Source organism: Dipodomys merriami, unplaced genomic scaffold (genome assembly GCF_024711535.1).
Source record: "Dipodomys merriami isolate MVZ:Mamm:240054 unplaced genomic scaffold, mDipMer1.0.p SCAF_4, whole genome shotgun sequence".
NCBI lineage: Eukaryota > Metazoa > Chordata > Mammalia > Rodentia > Heteromyidae > Dipodomys > Dipodomys merriami.
Genome location: NW_027205603.1, coordinates 58,828,873 through 58,856,580, shown reverse-complemented (window position 1 = coordinate 58,856,580; position 27,708 = coordinate 58,828,873).

Genomic DNA, 27,708 nt, shown 5'->3' with positions numbered 1-27,708 from the left:
AGTATAACTATTTTATAGACTTTCTTTGCAATTGGAATACAAGACAAATAAAAGTAGACATAAAAAGGGTCATTTGGTTTTGAACATTTTACTGCTGCAGTTAAAGATCTGCAAACATGGGGACACAAATTCTGGGCCTTACATTAGTTCTGCTATCTAGTTGCTTTGGCTCTTTAAGAAAATAGAATATGATAGTGTAGAAATATAAATTTCCAATCTGCTTTCCTTTAGAGAGAAATGCATCTTGTTTTTATACCATAAGATTTTGTGCTTGAACAAGGCAATGTATCAATTCTGAGAGAAAAAAAAAACCTGTACATCTTTGGGCTTAATTTGTGCTGAACTTGTAGTTTATTTACATACAATTTTCAAGTGTTTCCCCATGAGGTTTTTTTTTTTTTCAATTCAGAATAATATATTGACAGGTGGTCATTTAATCAATTTTTATTCACTTAGCACACATACGGGTGATTTTAAATATTATTTTCTCATAGTAATAATCCTAAAATTAGCTGTTATTATATATTTAGCTAAATGACAAATGTAGTTGGAACTTCACACTCAGATGTAAGTAATTATTTAATTCTATATTGTTTATTATCCTTGTTTTTAAGAATCACTTCATGTAATGTGTTAAAATTATGCTTTACATATCTATTACTTAATATTTCTCTCTTGCTGTTGTGTCATAGTCTCCTGTTATTATACAAGCAAGCCTTGAGTTTTCTCTGTAATTGAAGGCCCAGAACACACCCTACCTGAACATAATGGATTAAGTTAAAATATATATGTATATATGTATGGGGCATGCATGTATATATATAACTAGTAGAATGTAATATTATTTAGATGAAATGCTAATGCAAAAATGCATTCAGCTGGAAATCTAAAGTTACATGACATATGTGACATTGATGTCACTGTACATTTTAATATAAACTTTATCACTTGCCTCTGACTTTTAGAGCTCTGCATTTTGCTTTATTCATTACTGTCAACTGCTTAGCATCCACTTGCTATCATTTAAGAAATAATAAAAGTGAAGTTTTGTTTTTATAAAGTATGCAATCCCACCACTCATTCTGTAGAAACCCAAATATACTCTGGATCTCTCCCTGTTTGGTCTTTATTTCTTTCCTTCTTCCCATGTTTATTTTGGCTTGCAAATGTGTTCCTGCCAAACGAGTTAGTTGAAATAGGAACATTAATTTTTATGTGTAGACTCATGTGAGCTGCACGGGGGGGTGGTGCTGAAGAAGAAAGAGAGGGGAGGGGGAACATTGTGCCAGGTGGAGCTGTCACAAGAAAAGGCCTTGGCATTCAATGTCAGGCAAGCTCTTTACCAGAGATGCTATGGATGAACAGTTGCCTTTTCTTCATGAGATTCTATTGCTTGGCTTGAAAACCTTCTTCTCAGCATTAAGCCTAATAAGTTGCTCACCTAACCCACAATACACTTCACACTTGCTTGAAAGTTCTATTATTAACATATGCTAGATAAACATTTAAATATAAATATGCAGAAAAGTGACATAACTGAAGTTGTAAGAATAGTACTACACATTTGTGGCACTCAAACATAGTGTCTGGGAAGACACTTACTAAAATATGGCTGGGCTATGGGATTTTTATTGTGTCATCAGGCTTGAATTCAGGGCCTGGGCACTGTCACTGAGCTCTTGTTTTGCTAACATTCTTGTCACTCATTTCATTTTTAGTATATGCTAATTGTTAAAAAGGGTTTTACAAGCATGTTCACATGTATATACAGTACCATCATCATTATTTTTCAGTACAGCGGTTTAAACTCAGTGTTTCTCCCTTGATTGGCTTGCTTGCTTGACTATTGCTTTCCTACTTGAGCAAGATCTCCAGCACAGCATTTTGATGATTAATTTGAGGACGGAGTTTTGTAGGCCTTTCCTTCTAGACTCTTTTTTTAAAATTTAATTTTATTGTTAGGATGATGTACAGAGGGGTTATAATTACATTTGTAGTGAGTACATTTTTTTGTCGAACTTGTTACTACCTCCCCCATTTTTCTGCCACTTTCCCTCCTTCCCAATCCTTCTCCCCCTTTCCCTGAAGTTGTACCGTTCATTTCCAACATATGGTCTTATGAGTATCACTGTTTCAGTGATTCACCCTTTGTCCTTTGTCTCACCACTTTGTTGTTCCCCTTGCTTTCCCTAATTCAAAAAATGTATTTACAATACCCAGGGTTCCAAAAGTCAAATGCAGTTTTGCTCAGTGCTAGCACTCTATCACTTTGAGCGACAGTGCCACTTCTAGTTTTCTGGTGGTTAATTGGAGATAAGAGTCTCATGGACTTTCTAGCCTGGGTGGCTTTGAACCACGATCCTCAGATTTCAGCCTCCTGAGTAGGTAAGACTACAGGTGTTAGCCACGTGCTTCTGGATGTCCTGTGTTTAATTTATTCTTAGGCTACTTATTGAGTTCATTCCCATACATGGAATAGATGATCAATACTGTGCTCAAATGAATAATTATTTGAATGTGATGAGCAGTCTAGATTTGTGTTGTATAGTCTTGTGGTAAAGCTACTTTAATAATAAAATGCCACAGGAAGATGAAAATTCATGTTTTGGAGAAATTCAGAAATGGTCTTACAATGTGCTAATCTACATGAATACTTTCTATTTAGGAAACTCATGTAATAAATTCCTAGAAAATTGGAAAAATTATTTGCTTGGTAGTACTGAATTAGAACATTTGCAAAATAAATTTCTTTTCCAAATTTCAAATGTTTTATGTATATGTAAATACATATCTCTATGTATACATGAAATATATGTATATATATATATGAAACATACACATATATGTTTATAAACTTGAGCCAGGTATAAAGAGGCCACTAGAATTTTTCCATACAACTCTGTGAAATTGAATGTGTAGCATGTGACATATGCATTGGCCATACCTAGTCATGTAGCCTTAAGAATAATGAGATCAGACCGGGCGTGGTGGCGCATGCCTGTAATCCTAGCTACTCAGTAGGCTGTGATCTGAGGATCGCAGGTCAAAGCCAGCCTGGGCAGGAAAGGCTGTGAGACTTTATTTCCAGTTAACTACCCAAAAACCCAAAGAATAATTAGATCAGGAAGTACAATATCATCTTATACCAAAAAAATTAACAACACGAATGATCAACATGAATCAAGTAAGAATATTGAAATTGATATTTTAAACAAAAATACTGTAAGGAAAGTTGAACTACCATGATGATTCTACAAAATAGGCTAATTTCCCAACTTCTATGTGATATGAACAACCTTTATATTCTGGTAGCAAGACTCACATACTTTGGATTTTTACCATGTCTTATTCTGGGCCAAGAAGTTCTAAACATTTTGACTGCTTCCTAAATTATTAACGTTATTTTTGTTGAGTTGTATTTGTGTTACTCAATTATTGCATGCAGTTTAGAGATTTCTGCATTATCCAATGCTAATCCTTATGTGCTACTGTGATTCTATTACTTTGACTATTAAAAACACACAGCTCTTCCAAACAAATTTATTTTCTGTTTTGATGTAGGATGTACCTTTAAGAAGAGTTTATATTACATGAACATTGATTATGATGGAAAAGTGAAATTCCAGGCAACGGAATGGGAAAGTATAAGCTTCTTTTAAGATGTGGAGCCATTCTCATAATAGATTGTTATTTAGTGCCCTATTCTGACTTTCTAATATGCTTTGCATCAGCCTGGGTCTAGTTGAACATGATGAGCAGGAACAGATCTTTGTGGCTTGATTAGTTGTTCCATGAAATCTGGTAAGTTAGAGTGAAACAAAGGATGGCCTTGTATAGAATGGAAATCCCATAGTCAATAAAGAGAATCTGGTGTTCTGGTGAATGTGGTCTTTGGTGTTGTTCTCTTTAAAACTCTGTGTGTGTGTGTGTGTGTGTGTGTGTGTGTGTGTGTGTGTGTGTGTGTGTGTGTGTGTGTGTGTGTGTGTGTGTGTGTACGTGCGCATGCATGCACATGCCCACACAACTAGGAAGAATGCATAACTAAAATCAGTATGTACCTCAAAATTCATCTTGCTTTTATGTGGTTAGGAGTCATAGTGTTGTAAGAAAAAGCAAGGGGTATAATGGCACAAAGCAATTAAATGCATTTCACAATAATCCTCACGAATAATGAATTTGGTCCTACTGGCAGTTAAATCAGTCTTCCTAAGCCTATCTCAACATATGGTGGCTTTCTCAGTGTTATTTTGTCTATAATGCTGTGGTTATCTTTGCTTGTGTCACTGGAGTAATTACAGGGTTCTACACTCTCATTTTGCTTGCTGGTCTTTAGTGAGAAAACTTAGCCATTTGTCTAGGATCCTCTGAATGAAGGCAATTTTTTTTGCCTCTGCCTTCCTGAATGATAATGAGGTGATGAGTGTGTTCTCTTAGAAAGCCATGTGGACCTGTCCATGCTGGAAGTTTAATGTGTCTAACAACCACTATCATAAGACTGTGGAGGAAAAGGAAGAGTAAGAATATCTATGCAGTGACTACAAATACACAAATGGCAGGGATATAGCGCACAATTTCTCTGCACAGTTGCCTTGAGGACTGACAGGTAAGGAGGGCATGTGACAGGGTTTCATGCCATCCTGAGTGAGGTATGTCACAGCTGATAGGAAAGCATGTCACTGGTTCTGGGCTCTGGACAAGCAACACCATGTTAGAGCATTTCCAGAATGGTTAAGAATGACTCGTTTTAGAGCCAATTTCATTCAGCATGTTGTTCCCAATCAGACAAGGAAAACTGAATTCTTATTTGAAGTTTTGTTCTGATGTGAATGAGACTCAGAAGAAACAAATTGGAAGTCTTTGTAGACTCAGTTTATTCATTAGTAAAATTTTTTTTAATTTAATTTAATTTTATTTGTGAACATACTGTACAGAGGAGTTACAATTACATGGGCAGGATAATGTGTACATTTCTTACCAAGCATTGCAGCCTCCTCCTTTGGTTTACCCTTCACATCCCTTCCCAGCTCCCTCCTCCCCCCCCAATGCCAATCCTTCTCCTTCCCCCCTTCCTCCCCCCACCCCCCCACACCGACGTTGTAAAGCTTGTTTTGGACATGACAACTTGTACTTCTCATTGTTGCAACAGGTCCACCTGTATCCTTAAACAATTGGTTTTTCCCCATCTCCTCCACAAGTTATACTGACATCAAATATAGTGAAAGCAGGGGTTATACTGTGGGGGAGGGACATACAAAGCAACAAAGAAATAATCTTATAAATGCGTTAGAAACACATGCATGAAAGAAAAAAACATTAAAATACAAATCTAAGGGTTCATTTTCCTGACATCACATTATCTGACCTTTTCCGCTTGACTCATACATATACTAGATATTGCAAATAAGGGAAACCATAGGACCTATGTTTCTTTGGGCCTGGCTTACTTCACTTAATATAATTTTTTCCAAGTTTTTCCATTTCCTAACAAATGGGGCAATGTCATTCTTTCTGATGGAGGCATAGAATTCCATTGTGTATATATACCACATTTTCAAATTTTTATACTTGGTGAATGATTTCATGTTGCCAAGTCATGCCAATGGATGAGTATTTATAATGTAAATTTCAGGCCACTCGTGAGTGAGGAGAAAGCAGGAAATGGTGGTAAAACAGATCACTAGTAGTAAAGTCAGAATTGGAGAAGCCAGAGATATCTAGCTATACAGCTTTGCAGACTTCAGAGCTAAACACAAATAAATTTGAAGGCTGATCTTTTACTTTGTTTTAGTATTAAAATATCCATATAACCATTAAAAGTTTTACTACAATGATTGTTTTATAGTGCAAATATGTCCACGTGCACTTAGCTCACAATATATATCATGAGAATTTTGTATAACTAAAAATTACCATGCTTACTTTCTCATATTGCTTGCTGATTTTGCCCCATACCATTATTTCTTAGTCCTTCACCTGACCCCTAAACATATTTGGAATTATCTAGGGTTTATATACAAAATATTAGTGGCCATTTTGATGGGATTTACACAGTATACTATGTTTTAGTACTTTCAGCAATTGGAATTGGAATCTGGCAGATGGTACTACTGGAAGAGAACTAGTTTCCTTCAGAATGCAAATTCCTCTTAGCACAAGGGTTATTGACCACAAGATGTATAATCGTTATGTGGTTTATTATATCTAGTCCATTGCTGCACATGCATGCTTAGCATTTGTGCTTAGAGGGTTCAGTGGAGCACAGTAGTGTAAGCCCACTCCAAAGCTAAACACAATCATTAGATCACCCTTCTCTTTTCCCTATAACCCCCAGCACCCTTCAGAGTATCCTTTAGAAATTATCTACATTTCACATTCATGTAATTGAATTCAGGTCACAATTCAAGCCAACTGCTCTGGAATATCAGCAGGCAAGCGTCCCTCAACAAGAGAGCTTGTCTTTATTCTGCACAGAAGAGACAAGGATGCCATTGCTCAGCCTAGGTGACATGTAGTGTTTCTGATTAACAATGGTTTCAGCTTCGAAAGTGAACTTTTCCAGCCAAAAGAAATCCAACTTTCCGAAGACAAGACTCCTTAAAATAATACTTACTTTTCTCAGCTGAAAATAGGCTGATGTGCAACTAATTCTAGTGAATGGCATCCAGGTAACAAGTAAGGTTGCCTTGTGGTTCAGTATCTTAATCACTTGTGGGATATTGCCTATAAATCACAGGCATTTTGTTGCTCTTGTTAATTGGTGAACTAACATTTTACCAAGTCTTTTAAATGTTACACAAGCTGGATATGTGAACAGGGATATGGATTGTATTAGGGGAGTCTGAAATTTGTATTTGCTGCATAAAAAGAGCAATGAATAATATCTGTCTGAAGATTGCTATGCTGTATTATATTTAAACCAAATTGAGGCATTTGCTTTAGTTGTCTCCAGCTCCCATGCATAACAGCTTTGAATTGTACAGGGTGTTATTCTAACATATTGTTAGCATCAAACAAAGGTCTTGAGCAACAGATACAGTAGCAAGTAAAAATTCAAACAACAGACAATTTCAGCAGATCCTTTGGAGATGCATGCTCTGCAAAAAAAAAGTTAACCTTCCTGAACTTTTTATGCAAAGTCTTTAAATGAATATTAAATGAATTTGAGAAGGAAAAGCCCCATTTGAGAAAACTGACTAATTGAATTGCTTGTCATTGTGCATGCCAACTTGAAGAAAATACATTTATCAATACACTTTTTCAGTCACACAAAATGGACACAATTTAATCCCAAACAGAGAATCAGGGATGCACAAAGGCTCTGTTGAATGTCTTCTGACGATGATTTGGTGAGTGAAATGTAAAGCTAGGATTTACAAATATTACACAAGTGAACACTGTTACTGCACTCAGGCTGAAAAATCCTGTTCAAATCCAATAAGTGGTTTAAGATGTGCAAATAGAGGCTTCTGCAGGGAGTCAGGCATTAGAAGCCACCTGGAGCATGTGGTAGAGATTGTATCCATCAATACAGCAGCTGGGCTGAAATTATAAAGAAAGCTGCTTTTCATCACGCTTGTTTTAATGCATACATTTCTCCTGTCACTGGCACCCCAGGAAAACTACTAAGCACAAAAATGAATGGTGCCCATTACCTGATATTCATACTTGTGACAACAGAGGAAAGAATCACAACACAACAGTAAGCAAAAAAAATTGATATCCAAATTATTTTTAAGTTGCTGCAGTAGGAGAAAATCTTGAAAACCAATTGGCAATATTTTAATATGAGAAGAGGGAAGAGAAGCAGAGTCATTTTCTATCTGATCATACATTTCCGTTCCTGGGATGACATGGGCAGTCTCTACTATTTTTTATTGTTATTGTAAAGGTGATGTACAGAGGGGTTACAGTTACATTAGTCAGGTAAAGAGTACATTTCTTTTTGTTCAGTGACCTATAAGTTGTATAGTTCATTTTTCAACAAATAGTGTCCAGTGACTACTTTTGCTGCTTTTGTTCACCCTTTGTCCCTCCATTTCTGTGTTTTCCCTTATAATCCCAAAGACATAAAAATGAACAAACAGACCAAAAAGTAAAGGAAATAAAGTAGGAAAAAAAACAACCTCTACTATTATTTTGGAAAGCAGGATCATCGCTTTCCCCCTTGGGGTCACTTTTAAAATACATTAAAAAAGATAAAATACATTTTATACTAAAGAAGATATATCCTCTTTAGTGTGGAACTCAAGGTAAAATACTGATTACAGAAGTGAGTAGAAGCCTATTTTTAGATCCAACTCATTCTTGAAGTTACATTTCTTGCAGGTGATCATATAGCTTCTGGGATCATGGACTGATATGCATTTTACAGAGCTCAAAACAGTATAAACTATACCAGCCATTGCATCTTTATGCTTTCTTTGTATAGTTAATACAATCTATACAATAACATAATATTAGATGCTTGCCTTAGGACAACCTGAAAACAGTCTCCACAATAAATCAATACTATCAAAGAAAAGATCAGTGATTGTTTCAGGTCTGGAGTGGGATGAGCTTGAATGGAAAAGTGCATGAGGAAGTAGGGAGGGTCATGTGCATGTTCCCTGTGCAGCATGGGCGCACAGGCCTAATAAACTTACCAACACTCATCAGTTATACCACTAAAACATATGTGTTTGGGCGTATGTAAATTATTTCTCAGGAAAGTTGATTTCTAAAAATAGCCTGAGTATCAGAAATATTATTCAGCATACTACAGTTTGATTATAGATGTGTTAGTTTATATAAGCAACTTCAATGTTTTCTTTTTAATTTGGAGAAAATTGTAAATTCACATTTCATTACATAACAGGGATTATTGAACCTGTAGGATTTGACTCAAGTGTAAATTTCATTGCAACATTATTTACCATAGCTAAGGTATGAAATCAGTCCAGATGCCCCTCAGGAGATTAATGGATCAAAAACATGTAGTACATATATGCACAATGGAATTCTATGCTTCCATCAGAAAGAATGACATTGTCCCATTCATAAGGAAATGGAAAGACTTGGAAAAAATCATATTAAGTGAAGTAAGCCAGACACAAAGAAACATAGGCTCCATGTTTTCCCTTATTTGTGATAACTAGTATGTATACGCCTAGGATAGTTCTAGCAGAGAATTGCAATAGTTAAATAACTATGTACATATGACCATATGAGATGATGCTAACCGACAGGAACTCCAAGGTATGGAAACAGAGGGGTTTTGTTATTGTTTTGTTTTTTGGAGTTTTTTTTAGTGCACTGTTTGCAGTTATTTCTTTTTTCTTTCATCCCCCCCCCCTTTTGGTTTATTCCCTGTTGTCCCTGGTTTTGATTTCAGTACCTTTTGTCTTGTATATAAGTTTATCTGATTTGAGGATGGGAAGGAGAATAACAAATGGGTGAACGAATGCAACAAAAGGTGAACCAATGCAACAGTAATAATCACAAGACACAATGTTGGAAATAAACTTTACAACTTGCAGTGGGAGGGGAGTCTAAGAGGAGGGAAAATGGGAGAAAATGAGGGAGGGGCTAACAATGTTTGGCAAGAATTGTATTCATTTCTTTACTTATGTAACTGTAACTCTTCCGTATATCACCTCTACAATAAAAAATAACAGATGGTGGGTGGATATGGAAGAGAAAAACTGGGAGAGAGCAGGGAAGGGGTGATATTGTCCAAAAAGAAATGTACTCTTTACTTGACTTATGTAACAGTAACCCCTCTGTTCATATAATAACAATAAAAGTAAATTTAAAAATCAAGTGAATTTATCTTTCAGAAAAAAAAAATCTGAGCATTAGCCAGGTATAGGTGACTTAAACAAGTAGACAGTTTCTGTCCAGGTACCAGGTACAGGCTCACGCCTGAATCCTAGCTATTCAGATATTGAGATCTAGAAGATCAAAGTTCTAAGACCTCCCAAGAACAAAAATCTATGATCTGGGTTGTAAGTGTGGATCAAGTGGTAGAGCACCAGCTGAGCAAGTGAAAGGCTCTGAGTTCAAACCCAGTATAATAGAGGACAAAAACAAAAGAGAGGGAAAACATGTCCTGATGCAACACATAACATTCTAAGTATGTAGATATGATGTTCCTCCCTAGCCAAAAGCAAGATGTGGTTTATACAGGAGGCTAGAACAGTAGTAAGGAATAGTATGATGTAAGAATTCTCAATTGGGAATGTTAAGGGGCCTAAAATGTTCCTCCATCTGCTTTGTGAAGTGCACTGTGGAACCCTGGGTCATAGCACTTCCCAATCCTCACATTCTTCATCTGTTATGTAAAAGAATTATGCTCAAGCTTTAGTTTCAAACATTCATTTTTAGCAGCAAAATTTTCATTTCAAGCAATGTATTTTTATAGGACCACATAAATAAAATGGATAAGAATATAGTTTTTCTGATTGAATTGCACATTTCCTGCAGCACACAAACAAATATACAATCATCCTTGGAGCCTTGGGCTCTCTTAGGGAAGAGTGAGAATAATTCTTCAATTACTCCCATTCTGATTTTAATACTTAGGAACTCTATGGGGGAAAAAAAACTATCTTGAATTCTTGAATGTGAATGATATAATTTGTCTTACAAAAATTTAAAATTTATAGTTGCTGGTGAATTAAAAGAAATGTATCCTAGTTGGAGACCTCTTCAGAAGTTTTCCTGTATTAATGAAATAAAGTCTAATCAGTATCTTTCTATGCATATTTTTAGAAAGTTATGGTAACAACACATAATTTATTTTCTCCCATGTCAGTTCATTGACATGCTCCAACAAATGATAAAAACTGCTTCATTGAATGAATTTATTTTGGTACATTTTTTATTTACCTTAGTATAACACTACACTGACATTTTTCTCTCTATTATTTTATCCTTGGTTTGATTTAATCTTAGATATATAAAATATTTAGCCTATTAAAATGACTCCTTAAAATCAGAACACATTCATTTCCATCACCAATCAATAATTCTAAACATCATTTAAGGGATTAAAACATGTGCCTTAGAATAATGAAAATCTTGTATTTTTTAGAGTATATCTTATTTTAAAAAACTGAGATGGTTTGCTCTCCTCACAAATATTTAAAATAAAAATTGGTTCTGGAATACAGTTCCTTATTTAACTTTATTGTGGTGCTGGTCCTACGGCTTGAACTCAGGAGGGCCTGGGCTGTCTTTGAGCTTTAGTGCTCAAGGCTAGTGCTCTACCACTGAGACACAGCTCCATTTCTGGCTTTTTGGTAGTTAATTGGAGATTAGAATCTTACAGACTTTCTTGACTACATGTTCTTTGAACTGTGATCCTCAGATCTCAGCCTCCAGAATAGCTAGTATTACAGCCATGAGCCACTGGCACCCCGCATGGAACACATTTTTAAACAAAAACAAATGACTTCAAATTTGTCTAATACATTTATTCATTCATTTATTCTTTTATCTAACATACATTTATTGAAAATCAAATATGTTCTAAGAATTTACCCTAAGTCATTTAGCCTAAGTTAACTTCCTCATGGTCCACTGCCACTAAATACTGTGTCCAGTGGGAAGATAAGAAAGGTACATGTTATTGAAGATAAGTTGCCTTGGAGCTCAGAGGATAATCTAGAGACCAAGGCAATTACTATAGAAAATCACATTTGGGATGCACCTTTAATATTTAGTCAAACAGATCCTGGAAAGAGGGGTTGTGTGAGGTAGACACAATTCTCAATTAAAGGGACTAGTATATAGAAAAGTAAGAAATCACAGAAGTCCACTGAGTTACTGAAGATGGGTGCCAACTTCCTGTGGCTTGAATGTGTGGCTGTCTTATCTGCCTAATAAATTAAAAAGACTGTTAAGCCTCAAATGATATGACAGGTCTAACTCAAGGTTATTCAAAACACTACTACTTTTCTTTTTGGCAGTTTAGGGATTTTTCTTTGAAACTTTTGAAATGAAGCACTTACTTCCCACCTCTTGACTTCTTTCATATCAAAAAGATGAGCAAGAACTTACCAAAGTATTTTTTTGTTCTTTCCATCCTGTACTTTAAAGGATTTTGAAGCACTTTAATGAAATAGATAATAGTTTCAACCCTGTTTAAAACAGCATACATATCATATTCACAATCTCTTTAATAATTTTTTCCTGTAGATTCAAAGTGTTAATATTTGATAAAAAGTATCAAATATTCACTTGGAGATAGCCTATTAGAAAAGTTATAGCTTGGCTCTTATAATTTTAATTGGTATTTGGCTTTAAGTAACATGATTGTATATTTAACTCTATGACAGTGTTACTAGATTAGACAGTGTTTGTAGATTTTTCCTGTCAATAGAAGTAGACAGTGAAAACATAGATGAGAGATAACATTTGGGACTTTGCTTAGGATCACATAATTTGTTAAAGTATATCTTCCTGAAATTTAATAATTCCACAGTGAACACCTATTACACCACATAATTACCCTTTGGGATTCTTTGTGGCCTATTAATACCAGTGAAAAAATTTATTCTACTTGCCCAAAATACACAACTCAAAAAAATTTCCAAGTGTAGATTTTCTAACTCTATACATACGTTTGTAATGCTAGTTGTAAATTCATTGTACAGTGAACTGAATGTGGCAGGCATACTTCAGCTGCTGTATTTAGCAAATAGCCTCAGCATTAAGAATTAAGCAAAAGACCCTGATAATTCATCTTCTGATGTAACACCTGAAGAACCAGGGGGCAGTTTTGGATGTTTTATTCTCCACAAGTCACTTCCCATTATTACAGAAAGAAAAACAAGCCCAGTAGTATTTTTACAATAAAAAAAACTTATTTAAAAAATAAACTAAAATAAAAAACCTTAAGACTTGTTTACTAACAATCAAGCCAATCATAACTAAAAGAGGGAAAACATTGCATCATCATGTGTAGTGTCTATTCACTTCAAAACTCTTCTACTCCAGAAGAGGGAAGTTGAAGAGAACTATAATCTTTCATGTTTTCATCTTACTTTGTCTTGTTCCTCATGATTTTCTTATTCTTTCTTATTTTGCTGTTTCAATCTGTCAGTTAAAACTATAGATTCTCCAGTTAGGAAAATTCAAAGTTAATATTTTTTAAAGAAAAGGGCAGGCTTTAAAAAGAAACCAGTTATCTAAACATCTACTTGGTAAAAGAATGAGTTTCACCTATGAGAAGACTTTCTGGATCTTTTGGTTACAAATTTATTTTCAAACAAACACATTGAATTTCGGTAGTGGAAATTTGCCATTAAGTCTTTTAAATCAGTTACAGTTTAAGCCATTGATTCATGAATCATTTAGAGTAGTAAGCCAGAGCTACCAATGACAGCAAGTGCTGGAATCTCAGAGGAAATAGAACCACAGCTTGTTTATCTTGGAGAGCATTCTTGTCATAATTTTTACTGTGCACATATATTCTATGTGCAATTTTGTCTGCTTTTCCTATTTTCAGGTAGAACAAATGAAACAGAAATGAGGAGAGGAATACTATTCCCTCATCCTGGGAAAGTTATTAAAGGATTAAAATCCCCTCTTCTACATAGAGCTGAGTGAATGCATGGTGCAGTGGTCTGTACTCAGGAAGGGAAACAAATCATTCACCATGCTATACCACCACCCACTGAGTACCCAAAAACATCAAACTCTTTTCCAGTCCACTATGAGCATGGCCGGCTTCATTGACAAGAGAAAATGTGAAGTTTAATGGTACTAGAGCTGTGTAACTATTTGCCTGCGGACAGGAGAACAAACATCATGCCACTCTTCCAGGCCTAGGTCCAAGATAGATGCCTTTACAGTAGAGTCGGAACATACACAGGAAATAGTTTCACCCCACCATACCAACAAAAGAAATGACAGAGAAACCACAAATGCGGAACTGGAAAATGATACTTATCCCTGAAAGCTGTCATACTGAATCTGAGAGTCTGGTTTCCGTGAGAGTTAAAAGGACCATTAATAAAATAGTTCAGGGGGTATGAAAAGAGATTGAAAAGTTATCTGAACTGTTTCCCTCTCTGAAAGTCTAGGCTTTTTCATGGTCTGGAGTGCGAGGATGGCCACATGAAGTATTTCTCAATTGAAAAATAAGTGAAATTATCTCCATATGGGAAAGGATGAAGCAAGTTATAAAAATGTATATGATGAAAAACACACTGGCTTAATCTGAAACTGAGATTCAAACCCTATTTGAATATGAGGCTTGTTATTGAACATTTCTGAATCTGTAAAATGGAAAATGCTTGTGCCCATTGTCTCATAAGAACATTAGGAATCTCAGTGAGAGAATGTGGGGAAGTGTAGTTCCTAAAGTACAATTTCAAATATTCTTTAATTTTTTATTATCTTCAATAAGTTGTACAGAGGAGTTTCCGTTCAACATGTCAGTTTGTGAGTACAATGCATCTTGATCAATATCACACATAACACATATGTAATGATTTGTTATGCTAACACAGTCCTCAAATCTGTCACCTAATGTTTAGGTATTTAATGTGCAGTTAAATTAGTCAAATACTTACATAATATTTGGATTATCATTAATCATTTCATGCATGCATTGTTTATTCAAAGTGTTAAATAACAAGTGTTAATTCCTTTAAAATTTGGAAGAATTTTCAAAAACTTCAATATTCACCTGAGCCTATTATATATAAGAATCTATGCTCGGCACTAGAATTTTTATAGATTACTTTAAAATTGGCCATTATCCTTCCTAAATATTTTTTTTATGTCAGGGAGAAAAGTAACCTTTAAAAATAATTTTAAGGCCATTGTAGGTTTTTTTTTGTGGGAAATAGAAATAAACTACTGAAGTATAATCTCAAAAAGAAAAAGGATAAAAATTTTCTGCTACATTGCTATTATTTGGACAAAAATCAGAAAACAAATATTTTTCAGGATTATTCTTGTGAGTATTTTATACTGTGGACCTAGTACAAAAGTACATTGTTTCTTTATTTCCATGCTTGTCTATGCAGAATTTACTTAGTGCAAGCTATATTGGGTTCGGACAAGATTTAATTCCTATATGGAATAAAAATGGCCTTTCCTTTTCAAAAGTTTACCCTGAAAAACAAGAGACTTCTCAATTCTTACATGGGACCATATTATTTCCCAGTTTCAAAGAAATGATTTTAATTTTTCTGGCATTGCAAGTTTTCTTACATCTAAGAACTTTTACCATTTAGTTGAAATAAAAAGTATTTCTCATGCCAACTCAACACAGTTGAAACCATCAATGACATTTGTACCAGTATTTATGTTCTGGGTAGAATAACACAGCCTTCATCTTCGATTCATTTGAGTTCTTCAACAGATTCTACTACAGAAACATTGTGGGACCATTGTGTGTCTGTTCCCATTTCACATACAGAAAAGATTGGTTTATCCACAAGGAAAATAGCATGCCATTGTAATGATTAGAGCAAGTAATTTAAAGGCAGTGTAGAACTGAGCATGAGGGGGTGGGGAGTCACACACATGGGTGTACTGGCTCCAATGTGTGCTACTTGTGGGCCTTAGATAGCCCATGTACCCCACAGCACCTTAGTTTCCTTTTAGATGAAACTCAAGGAGTTATACTACTTTCTCATAGGGACTTTAAAAAAATTAAGTGAAGCAAGAAATGCAAACTTTCAGAAAAGCTCCAATAGGCATTTAATAAATATTAGCTATTATTATCATTAATTAAGAGCAGCTTTCTCACAGATTCCATTTCCATTATTGATCCTTCTACCAACTGGTAATTGATTGCATTATACTTTCAAAACAGGTTTTGAAACCTGGGTATATTTGTCTACTATGTAATGAATTAATCTAGTATGTAATACATCAAGTATATAATGAATTGCTACTTTTCTCCCTCAAAGACATTAAGAAACTCGTGGCCAACAGTAGTATATATGCCTATTACAAAAAAGTAAACAGTGGCAAAGACACTTATCTTACATTTGCCTTCTGTAGCTGTGTCTTCTCTGAAGGCATGGGAAGAACAGAGATGGAGAAAGTAGCCTTACTTCACACATACCAAGCTCCTGCCAGAAAGAGCCAAAGCTCTTTTAAACTGCCAAGACTGATTTCCTCCTTTCTAATATGAGTGGCCTCTGCTCTCAGACTTTACATGAAGTAGATTTACCCACATGTACTGAAGTTATTCTACCCCAGTTGTTTAGCCTGGATAATTCTTTGTAGGGGGCTCTCCTGTGCCCTGCAAAATGGTGAGCAGCATTCCTGGTCTTTACACATTGAGTGAGACAGTGGTAACTCTTTCCAGTCTAAAACCAATGAGATTGTTTCCAAATGTTTCCCAACGTTGACTAAGTGGCAACATCACCCCAGGCTGAGAACCATAATCTTTAGAAGACCTTAATTACTGCCAGAGTGCTTGACACCTTTCGTTTCCATCCAAGATGTTGATTCACATTGTGTTGCACTAAGACAACATCTATCTTTGTGTTGAGTTGCATCAATAAGCCGTTTTCATCCCCAAGTAACTCTTCTTTTGGGTGCTTCTCCAATCCAGGCATTCACTTATTTTTCACTAACATAAATACAGACAGGTTCTTTGTGCTCATAATATGTCAGATCAGGCCCTGACACCTATTCTTACTGGTATATCTGCCTCTCTCTGGGTCATTCCATCCAAGTTGTCCAAACAATCTTTATACAGACAAAATCTGATCTAATTTCTCCTCTTTTTAGATCCTCCAATAGACACCTACTACCTTCAGAATGAAGTTCAGCCCACATATTATTTTCACTTATTAATCCTAAGTAAAGCTCCATTTATTAATCCTAAGTAAAGTGGAGATGATCTTCCAAATGTTTGGGTTTTGTTTTGTTTTTGTTTTTGTGTTGTTTTGCCAGTTCTGGGGTTTGAACAAGGAGCATGGGCACTGTCCCTGAGCCTCTTTGTGTCCAAGGATAGCACTTAATCACCTAAGTCACAGTGCCATCTTGGCTTTTTCTGAGTAGTTTTTTGGACATAAGAGTTTCATAGACTTTTCTGCCTGGGGTAGTTTCGAACCAGAATACTCAGATCTCAACCTCCTGAATAGCTAGGAATAACAGGCGTAAACCACCGGTGCCTGGCTAAATGCCTGTATTCTGTATACATCCATCAACATTGCTCTTTAACTTTATGCCTACTAGAACTAATTCTATTGACCCTTCAAAGACCCACTGCATTGTCTTGGAGAAGTCTCTTTTACCTCCTTGTATAACCTGAGACAACTTTGTCTTCCCATTAAATTACTCATCCTTTGTTACACTGCTTGTCATGGTCCATTGTAATTGTGTTTTACTTTTAATGGAATGTGAGTTCTGTTGAGGTAAAAGCAAAACCTAGTCTTCTTTATAGATTATCAAATAGCAATTGACTTGGGGTAATCCAGAAAATAAAAATGAATCGGAATGGAATTAAAGAAAAAGACCAGCTTCCATCCATCATACATTTCTTCTATATCAATTCCCATTATGGCACCCATGATTTCCTTGTTGATTTTATTTCTTCACTTTACTCTCTACTCTCCCACCACTAGGATGGGAGTTGAATAAGTACAAGGAACATTTGTCAGCACCTACGGTGGTGCTGTGAAGACACTGAACACCTCACATCTTCTGAATGAGTAAATACAAAAAATATGAGTGCCATAGTCAAAGCTAGTCAATAAAAGTTGGGGTAAGTGGTCACACATATTGGAAGAGATGGAAGACATAAGTGTTCAAATGCAGGAAATTATTTTATTAATGTCATGTTTACTTGAAAAGCAAATACATATATTTTGAGAGAGCGTACAACAATGGCAAACCCAAACCTACATAAAAGGTACAAAAAAGCCTCCAGGGTTTTCTTTTCCCCCTCTGCTACCTATAGGAAATAGAGTTGGCAGCTGCAGTTACAAATGAAAAGAAAAATTGTCATGCACAAGGTTTATGTCCTTGTGATTGATGGACATTTTCTTTAGAAAATATGCCTATTTATAATCACAAATAAAATTCCTGTTGTCTCCTGAACAACAGACCATGAGTCTTGTGGATTTGCCGCCCAAGAGTTAAATAAGCTCCTAATTCCACTTGACAGTAAGGATAAAGCTACTGTTCGACTGTGATAGATAATCCTCCATGGGGTGTTGGGCTGGAGGAGCAACAAGGAGGCAGGAGAGCAGGGACATCCATCTTGCTAAGCAATGTATGAATTGAGCCCTAAATCCTTAATGGACTAGATGGTGTGTCAGTGTGCTAATGCATACTTGATTGAATTTGGTTTAAAATGCTAAGTTAAAAATGTGCAGGTGTCTTGAGCAGGTGCACAGTTTTCTACTAACAAACAGAAGACATTAAACCTAAGGCCAGGGCTATTTTCCTGCATAGAGAAATTTCACAGATGTATAGAAACTCTGAAATATTGTGGTAAGGGAGAGCTATTCATTTAGTATCTCTCCAAACTCTAAATCAGGAAAACAATGTGCTAGTTCAAATGTGTGCCATGAGGTTTCCTCCCCCCCTTCTTAAAACATTAAAATGAAATGTAATGGTAATTCCTCTATTACAGTTCCATTGTAGTTATATAAGTGGTTCTGAAAAACATAGCTTTTGAAACCTCAAAAATATATAGATATGAGGAAATCATATCATACCCTATTTTTGAAGCACTTATGAGCACAGTTGGAGTTCTAGTGTCATAATGAAAAATTGTTGTTAATTTACAGCTTATGGATGTGAGGAGTTGGGAGCTCAGGCTGTCCTGGGAATTCGTTTTTTCATGTTAAAGAGATCCATTATTTAGGGTGTGATGAGTCTAGAAGTAGTCTTAAGAGGACTGACTGACAAAGGAACCATGATCCAATGGCATGGTGACTTTCTTTCAGAAAGAGTTCTATGACAGGGGCATCTGATATGGAAGAAATCTGACATATTTTCTGCATAACTCTAAGCAGGATTGAATTAGATGTCCTACAGAATTTTTTTTCATGAAAAATGTTTTTGTATGGTTGTTTACTGTTATAGTGCTTATTAAACCATCACTGTAGGATCAGCAACAACTGTCCATCATGAATGTAGTTTGTCTGTGCGTTCAGCATGAAAAGATGAATAGATATACTTTTTATTGCTATAGAGTATCTTCTCCAATACTTGATTGTGTCCCATGTTGGATGTTAAAATGTTACATTTATCTAAAACAATGGTGGAAGATCGATTACATGGAGGTGGAGATTCCCTTTTCCTAATATAGAAGGGAGTTTTCTATATACTGGTAGAAATCTTATATGTTCCAATGTACCTTAATTCAAAGTTTTCATTAGTTTTTCATCCCTTTTAAAAAATTCCGTTGAATGCCTTGAAAGAGGTCCATCAAATTACAGATCATTGAGGATGCTTAAATGCCACATTTGTGATATTTGGTACCATCCCCCCCCCCATCAGTGTACCATGAACTTGGAATCCCAAACAGGTTCTATTGGTAGCTGGGGATGAGAGAGAGAGAGACAGAGACAGAGACAGAGGGGGGGGCTTTGAATGAGGATGAATATTGTTGAAGTAGTTTGCTTGCATGTATGAAAATAGAACAAAGAAACCTGTTGGAATTGCTTTAAGAAATAGAAATGAGAAAAAATATTTTAAAATGTTTAGTTAAGCATGGAGTCCCAACAGTCTGGATGTCAAATGCTTTGGTTGTGAAATGTTTCTGCATAGTAAGGTCATACAAAGGCTAATAGTGATTTCAGTTCTATTTAAAATGTGTAAGAAAAATCTGAAATACTTTGCTGAAGCAAATTTTATATACAAATGCACATCATTGTGCTAAATGATTTGTATAAAAAGTCTTAATTTTTTTGTATTTCATTCCAACCCAAGAATGTTCTGATCATTGTATTCCTTATGTATGCTACAAATCCTGTGGTAGCTTGGTTGTATATTACTGTCAAATTATTTCAATAAATCATGGGAATGACAAAGAAAGTAGAGACAAGGGTAAGGGACAGTAATGAAGGGGTGAGATTTATTGAGATACATGTGGAAATGTCACAATGAAACCCTCCTTAGCCTACTACCACAGCTATTCTAATGAATGACTGAAATATTTAAAGCAGAGAGACATAATAAAATATACCTTTTGTTTGAACCCTTTTTAAATCATACATTCTCATTCATAGTATATCAAAAATAAAAAAGATTCCTGAGCAGTACATATGAAATATTTGTATATGAGGGCCAGGGAAGTGTAGATAGTTACCTTGCCAGAACCACTGAGTTCATGGTACCAGTCTGTCTTTGCTGAAATTCCTTTGCACTGAAGTTGTTTTTCTAATCCGCAGAAGCATAAATAACAGTGTAGCCCAGTTATTATTTAGAACTGCCAGTTCTTATAGCCTGAAAGCTAAAGGCAGTAATCAGACAATCTCTAAGGAGAAAAAAACTCAACATAAGTTTGAAGGGCAACAGCACAGTTCCTGTAGCAGTAACAGAAGCTAGGTCTGAGGATGGGCTCTAACAAGGGCAGAGAGCAAAAAGCACATGGCCTATGATGGATGCTGGTGGAGGAAAATGCTTGGTGCATTTTTATTAATAATGATTAGAAAGAGAGAAGTCCATGAGATTTGTATAGGACTCAGGCTCTAAGAACTGGAGTATATGAATCCTAAGAAAATATTAATGTCAGATATTAGTATAGAATATAATTGCTGTCCAACATACAGTGGATCTGACTATGTTTGATTTCTCTTTGTCTTGTTTTCAAAAATTGACAAATTACTTGATTAAAAAAACATTTTGGAACAAAAATGAATCCTAAACCAGCAACAGAAATTCATGGACAATGGTTTTACTTATTGTAAAGATGATTAGACATATGTCAATGAAGATGCCATGGATCTCTTTTCTCTTTCATCTGAAGATCTACCCTTGCACCCTGTTGATGGAATAATCATGCTGTTTCTTGTCTTCATATTTTTTTCCAAGACTTTAAATCCCCCCATTTGTTTCCACTAGGAAAGAGAAAAAAAGGCAAGATCACTGGACTCCGCAGGGCACACAGACCATGATTGCTGATTTTAATTCACTGCAATACATAAGCACACACGATTCTGACAGCTTTAAACCTCTGCAGTCCCCAGCATGTTGATTTTGCTACTCTATATATTTAATTTTCTTTTAAAAACGTATCGTATTTCTCTGCACATTCATTTGCTTTTCAAATTGTGGCTGCCGAGCTAAGGCTTGTGTACCAGGTGCCATGTAAAAGCATGTTAAAAGTAGATAAAAGCAATTTACCCTGCCCTCTAATTAGAGATGTCTCATCTTTACCACTGACAATAGCAGTATGCAGCTGTGGCAGTGGAGAGATAATAGCAGCTGGAGTAGGGAGAATTTAAAGATATGCTGGCTGATGCAGAGTGTCACCTCTCCATTGCTCAACTTGGGTGGGCTTCAAGCATGAAGAAGGATTTTTAGAATTGCCTCTGCCCTGACTGTGTGCATTTATTATTTTGAATAATACAATTTTTTGGTAAATCTTATGTTTTCTAAAAGAAGTAGAAATGGTAAGGGGAGCAGGTTATAAGTGAAACTTTCTTAATGGCTCACCAGATGGAATAAATTGGTACCGTCCCCTTTAGCTCACCAACCATTTCACACCTGTTGGATGCCCATCACTGTTCACAATGGAATGAGGTTCATGAAGGATGGAGAGGATGCACTACTTGGAATTTTCCATTTAGAAGGGTTATGCTCATGAAGATCATATCTGATAGGTTGCAATCATTTGCCATGTGCTGAAGAAAGATAAAGCTGAAAAGTGGTCATTGTTCTGAATGAGTGAATGTTGAAGAAGCACTTTAAAGAAAGGGTCAGCCTCAGGCAGGAACACCGAAGGAAAGACCATTTTCAGGGGAAATTCCATGATGCAATGTCATTACCATCTAGCACATGAAATTACTAAGCGAGACAAGTCTTCCTGGTGAGGAGAAAGGGTCTTTGACAAGGAACTTAAAGATTTTGGAACAACTCAAACTGCAACGGAGATTTAATTCTTGATTACGTGAACCTCTGTGATTTGAATTGCATTTTATATCCTGGTAAACCTATACAGTGATGATGTTAGAGTGGAAAGAAATGATGAAAGAAGGCTAAGGGCATGGTTCACACGGTAGAGGCCCTGAGTTCAAATCTCAGTATGGCTAAGAGAAGGAGGATTAGATGAAGGATGAAGAAGAGACATAAGGAGAAAGCCAACTTTAAGTAGCAACTTTTGGATGCTGGTTGGTATGAGAAAGGATGTTATCCATGAGGAAAAAAGACCACAGCATGTAGTAATTACGTCTGAGTTAGTATGCTTATTGTAGAAATGAAGAGGAGAAAAGATTCACCTGAAGAGATAAATGTCCTTTTTAAAGGACCAATCCATGAGATGTGAGTGGTTTTAAAGAACAGAAGTATAGCATAAGCTTATCAAAACACAGTGACAATAAGGTAGTAAGTGCAAAATGCAGATTTATGTGAGAAAGAAATGACTTAATATTTCATGTTTCAAACAGCACATTTCAAATAGAGTTAAGACTCAACACTGAAAAGAAGTGCAATCATGACTGGAATTATAGAATTATTTGACCAATGATGGTATTTGTAACAAAGAAACAAGATGAGTCCTTCAAAGACATGGAATGTTAGAAAATAACAACACAAAGAATGGTAGAAAAATGTGCAATGGGAAAAAAAAGGAATTTGAAATACAACACAGGGTTCCCTTAAGAACTGATTGCCAAAGAAAGCACAAGAGAAGACAGCTTCAGGAGGGAAGAGGTTGGGACAGTTATGGTGTCTCATGCTTGTAATCCCAGCAGCTGGGGAGATGGAGATGGAAAGGATTGCAGTTCAAGCTAGCCTGGACATCAAAGTTCAAAAGTCTCTAGCTTAATCAATAAAACTGGGCATGGTGATACTTGTCTGCCTCCCCAGGTACCTGGGAAGCATCAGGAGGAGGATCAAGGTCCAGCCAGCCCCAGACATAAATTGTGAGACACTATCCCCAAACAACTAAGACAGAGAAGGCTAAGGGCATGGTTCACATGGTAGAGGACCTGAGTTCAAATCTCAGTATGGCTAAGAGAAGGAGGATTAAAGGAAGGATGAAGAGGAGACATAAGGAGAATGATTTTCCTGGAAGTAGGGAACGGATATATCTCTTTGTTAGAGTAGAAGCAATGGAAAGCCAGCAATGAGGATTAAGGAAGAACAGGATGGTGAGCAGAATGTTCAGTGACTGAATGTAACCACAAAGTAAATTGATAGCAATAGCTAGCGTTAGCAGCATCATGTGAACAACTTACATAAAGCCTAGGAAAATCTGAACATTTACATGTCTCCGCAGGAATTAACTGCCTAGGGATAAACTGCTTGAGGGGAGAATGAAAAATGGGTGAAACTTGGCATCCATATGTATACATCTCTCATGGGTATGTTTCAGTAAATTTAGGAAATGTGCATTCTAGTTGGGGGGGAAAGTGTGAACTCAAAAATGGCACCCGTATTATCCCAAACATGATCATTTTACTTTGCTTCTCAAAATAACATCTGGATCTGTAATGGTTCTGCTTGATGTCTCTGAGGACATAGCTAGGATGCAGACAGACTTATACAAAAAAATGCAAAAAAAAATATTTTTGCCTTTCTGGAGGCAGCCAAGAGAAAGAGGGAGAAGCCTAGGAAACAGAGAAAGGTTAGGCGCTATGCGTGAGCTGAGGATGTCCCTTGAGTTGTGGTTGTGGAGGAAGCATAATAAGAATTAGCAAGTTTTTCTTTGCATTTCTTTTATGGCCAGAGGAGTTAAGCATTTCTTCCCATGTCTATCAGCCATTCTTATTTCTTCTGCAGAGAAGTCTCTCTTTAAATCTTTAACCCACTTATTAATGGGGCTGTTATTTCCTTGATGTTTTATTTTTGGAGGATTTTAATTTTTTGACTTCTAAGTATATTTTTGATATGTTGTATAGCTATGGAAGATCTTCTCCCAATCTGTGGGCTTTCTATTGATTTTTACTAGCTATGTCCTTGGCCATGCAGAAACTGCAGTTTCATGAAATTCCATTTGTCCAACCTTTCTTTGATTTGTTGTGTTTCTGGGTCATTATGAAGAAAATTTCGGCCTGTACATAGGAGCCCTAGAGTTTCTCTTAATTCTCCCTGTAATGTTTTCACTGTGTCTGCTTTGACTTTGAGGTCTTTGATCCATTTGAAGTTGATTTTAGTGCAGAGTAATATATAAGGATCTAATTTTAGTCTTTTACAGGTATTTACCCAATTTTGCCACCACCATTTATTATCACAAGTAAGGCCATACTAAAGCTACCATCACAACTATGTTTATCATAGCATTATTCACCATAGCTAAGATATGGAACCAACCCAGATGCCCCTCAGTAGATGAATGGATCAAGACAATGTGGTATATATACACAATGGAATTCTATGTTTTCATCAGAAAGAATGACATTGCTCCATTTGTAAGGAAATGGAAGAACTTGAAGAAAATAATATTGAGTGAAGTAAGCCAGATCCAAAGAAACATAGCATGGTTTCTCTCATTTGCAAGAATTAGTGTATTCCTAGAATAGTCCTAGCATAGGATCACAATAGCTCAATAGCTATGTACATATGACCATATGATCCTAATGAAAATGAACATAAAATGGAAACAAGAGGGTCTTTTGTTTTATATTTTTCTTCTCTTCTTTTTTAGTGTACTATTGGCAGTTATTGCTTTTGTCTTTAATTTTTTTCTCCTCTGGTTTATTCCCTGTGGTCACTGTTTCTGATTTTGGTACCTTTTGTCTTGTATATAAGTTTATCTGATTTGGGGAAGGGCGGGGGAATCACAGAAATGGTGGGGCAAAGGGTGAATCAATTCAACAGTGATACTAGATGCTCTATTAGAAATGAACTTTACAACTGGGGGAGGAAGAGAGTTGGGGTGGGGAAGGAAAATGAGAGAAAATAAGGGGAGATAACACTGTTAGAAAAGAAATGTACTCATTACCCTGTAATGAGTTACCCTGTAACTGCAACCCCTGTGTACGTCATCTTTACAATAAAATAATAATTAAAGAATCAGCAAGTGAGCAGGGCAGGAGGGAGAAGAGTGGTATGTGTCTCTCATCCAGGCCCATAGGAGGCTGAGATCCAGCAGGTGCCTAATGATTCCACAGCAAAAATGTGTTCACAAGACTCCATCTTTGTAGAAGAAAGGAATGGTGATACACAGTTGTCATCACAGCTATTGCTAGAATGTGAATCACAGACCTGATATGCAGCTCAGAAAATAAAATGAGACCTTATCTCAAAATAACCTGTGACTTGAGAGGTAGTACAAATTCTGGTTTTCTGCCTATCAAGTACAAAGCTTTGAATTCAAACCCCAAAGAAGATAATGAATCAGGGAGTGGAATGACCCTTTTGACGAGATTGTAATATTTGCTAGAAAAATACTTTTAGCACATGACATGAAATACTTAAAACCAAGTTTTCTTTATTAACGTATTATTTGTTGTAAAGGTGATCTACAGAGAGGTTATGGCTATGTGAGGTAATATACATTTCTTTTTTAGCAGTGATTTACCCCTCCCTCATTTTCTCCCAATTTCTCCCGTACTTCCCTCCCCCACCCCAAGTTGTAAAGTTCATGTCCAATATAGTGTCCAGTGAATATCACTGTTGAATTGGCTCACCTGCTGTCTCATAGGTTTTTGTTTTGGGGGTTTTTTTTGGTCTGTTGTGGAGCGTGAACTCTGGGCCTGGGCTGTCCTATAGTTTATGTGATTCCCCTCTCCATCCCCAAGTCAGTTTAACTTATATACAAGAAAAAAGGTACAGAAATAAAAAAAAAGTGTCACCAGAGAATAACCAAGGGGAGAAAGAGAAAGAAAGAAAGAAAAAGAAGTAACTGCAAACAGTACAATTTAAAAAAAAAACAACCAAACAAAAAAACAAACCTCTTGTCTCTATTTCTTATCATTTTGACAAGCATCATTTTATATGGTCATATGCACATAGCTATTCTTAAAATACAAGTTCACAACTCTCTCCCTCTGTCCATGGTACATTAAAAGCATAAGGGAGGGGCTTTGTTTCACAACTGGGAAACACAGAACTGAAAGCTATAAGACATAAAGGGAAAATTCAACATCTAAGAGGAATATAGAACATCATTATCTAGGCAAAAATGTCAGTTTGACCAAACTTACAGCTGAATTTGCAGACATTGGGAGGTGGAGTGCGAGACCAGCTTTCACTTATATTCTGAAGAAGAAGGCAGCTCAAAATATCAGATGCCTAGATGACAAGCAGGGACCAACATATTGGATGAGTATTGACCATGAACTTGTAAAATATAATTAGTCAGTGACAATAATAATTACATATCTACTATTTGTGCCCAATAATATCACAGCTCTAAGAAATTACCACCCAAGGTTAACTCTGATATTCCACATTTAAAACAATTTTCCAGATTACTCCTAGAAAAAAAAAGATTGAAATAAAATACTATTTTATTTTGCCTGGATCCTATGATAATGCATAAAGAAAAGAATTATTTATTGGAAATGCTCTGCAAAAGTCATTAGAGATATTTATATTTTCTCCCTCTTTGCCCACCTTCCACATTCTCATCAATGTTGCTGTCTATGCAGTGCTAGTTCTTACAAATTATGCCCTGATCTGAGATTTTCATTACCACCCCTGCCTGCTGGGGCTTTGTTCCCATGAAGTAGCACTGATATCTGGGCTCTAGTACCACTAGCTAGAGTAGCAGCTTCCTGTCTTTGTCAAAACATAGGCTGGCTTGCCATTTCCTGCTTGACTCTCAGCAATTCCATCACCATGTGACCCTACAGATATTTTAATTAGATAAATTCTGCATTAAGTCAATGAGAAGTTGTAACTCCTATGAGGAGGCAAAAATATGTCTCATTCTTTAAAAGGAGAAGATAAATCAAAATCTAAAGGATTAAATCTGTATGCACATGACGTATGTGCTGGTACAAACATACATATATAATAGTTACATCCACATTAGATCCTACTCAAGATCAGGGGAATTTTATCTGAAAGAATTAATAAGCAAGTGCAGTTATAGTGGATATCTTCCGATTGAAAGTCATTTTGGGCTCTTTTTTTTTTTATAAAGATTGTAACGCCTCTGATGTACTCCTATTTAAAATTCTGTTCACTTTGAGGAAAGCAGGGCTGTTTAAAAATGGCCAGATATAATTCCCTGATTTTCCTAGGGCTTGATTGCACTCACTTTAACTAACAAGTAAGATATAATCATGTATTTTATTATGACTTCTCAACACGAGAAAACATTTTAGTGTTTTTTTCCCATCTTATCTTCTAATTTTCATTTGGACTGCTCCATGTGACAAAGCATCTGTTTCTTCCATCCTGTAACCTGAACCACATAGATGCTTTTAAGTAGAAATAATACCTATTGGAAACAAGCGTTCAGCGTGGTATGTGGCTCATGCTCGTAACCCTAGCATTGAAGAAGCAGATGCAGGAGAATCATGAGTATGAGGACAGCCTGAGCTGCATAGTGAGACATTTTTAAAAAGCAAAAACAATGCCAAGCATGTGAGTTCATGCTTGTGATCCACCTGCTCAGGAGCCAAGGGC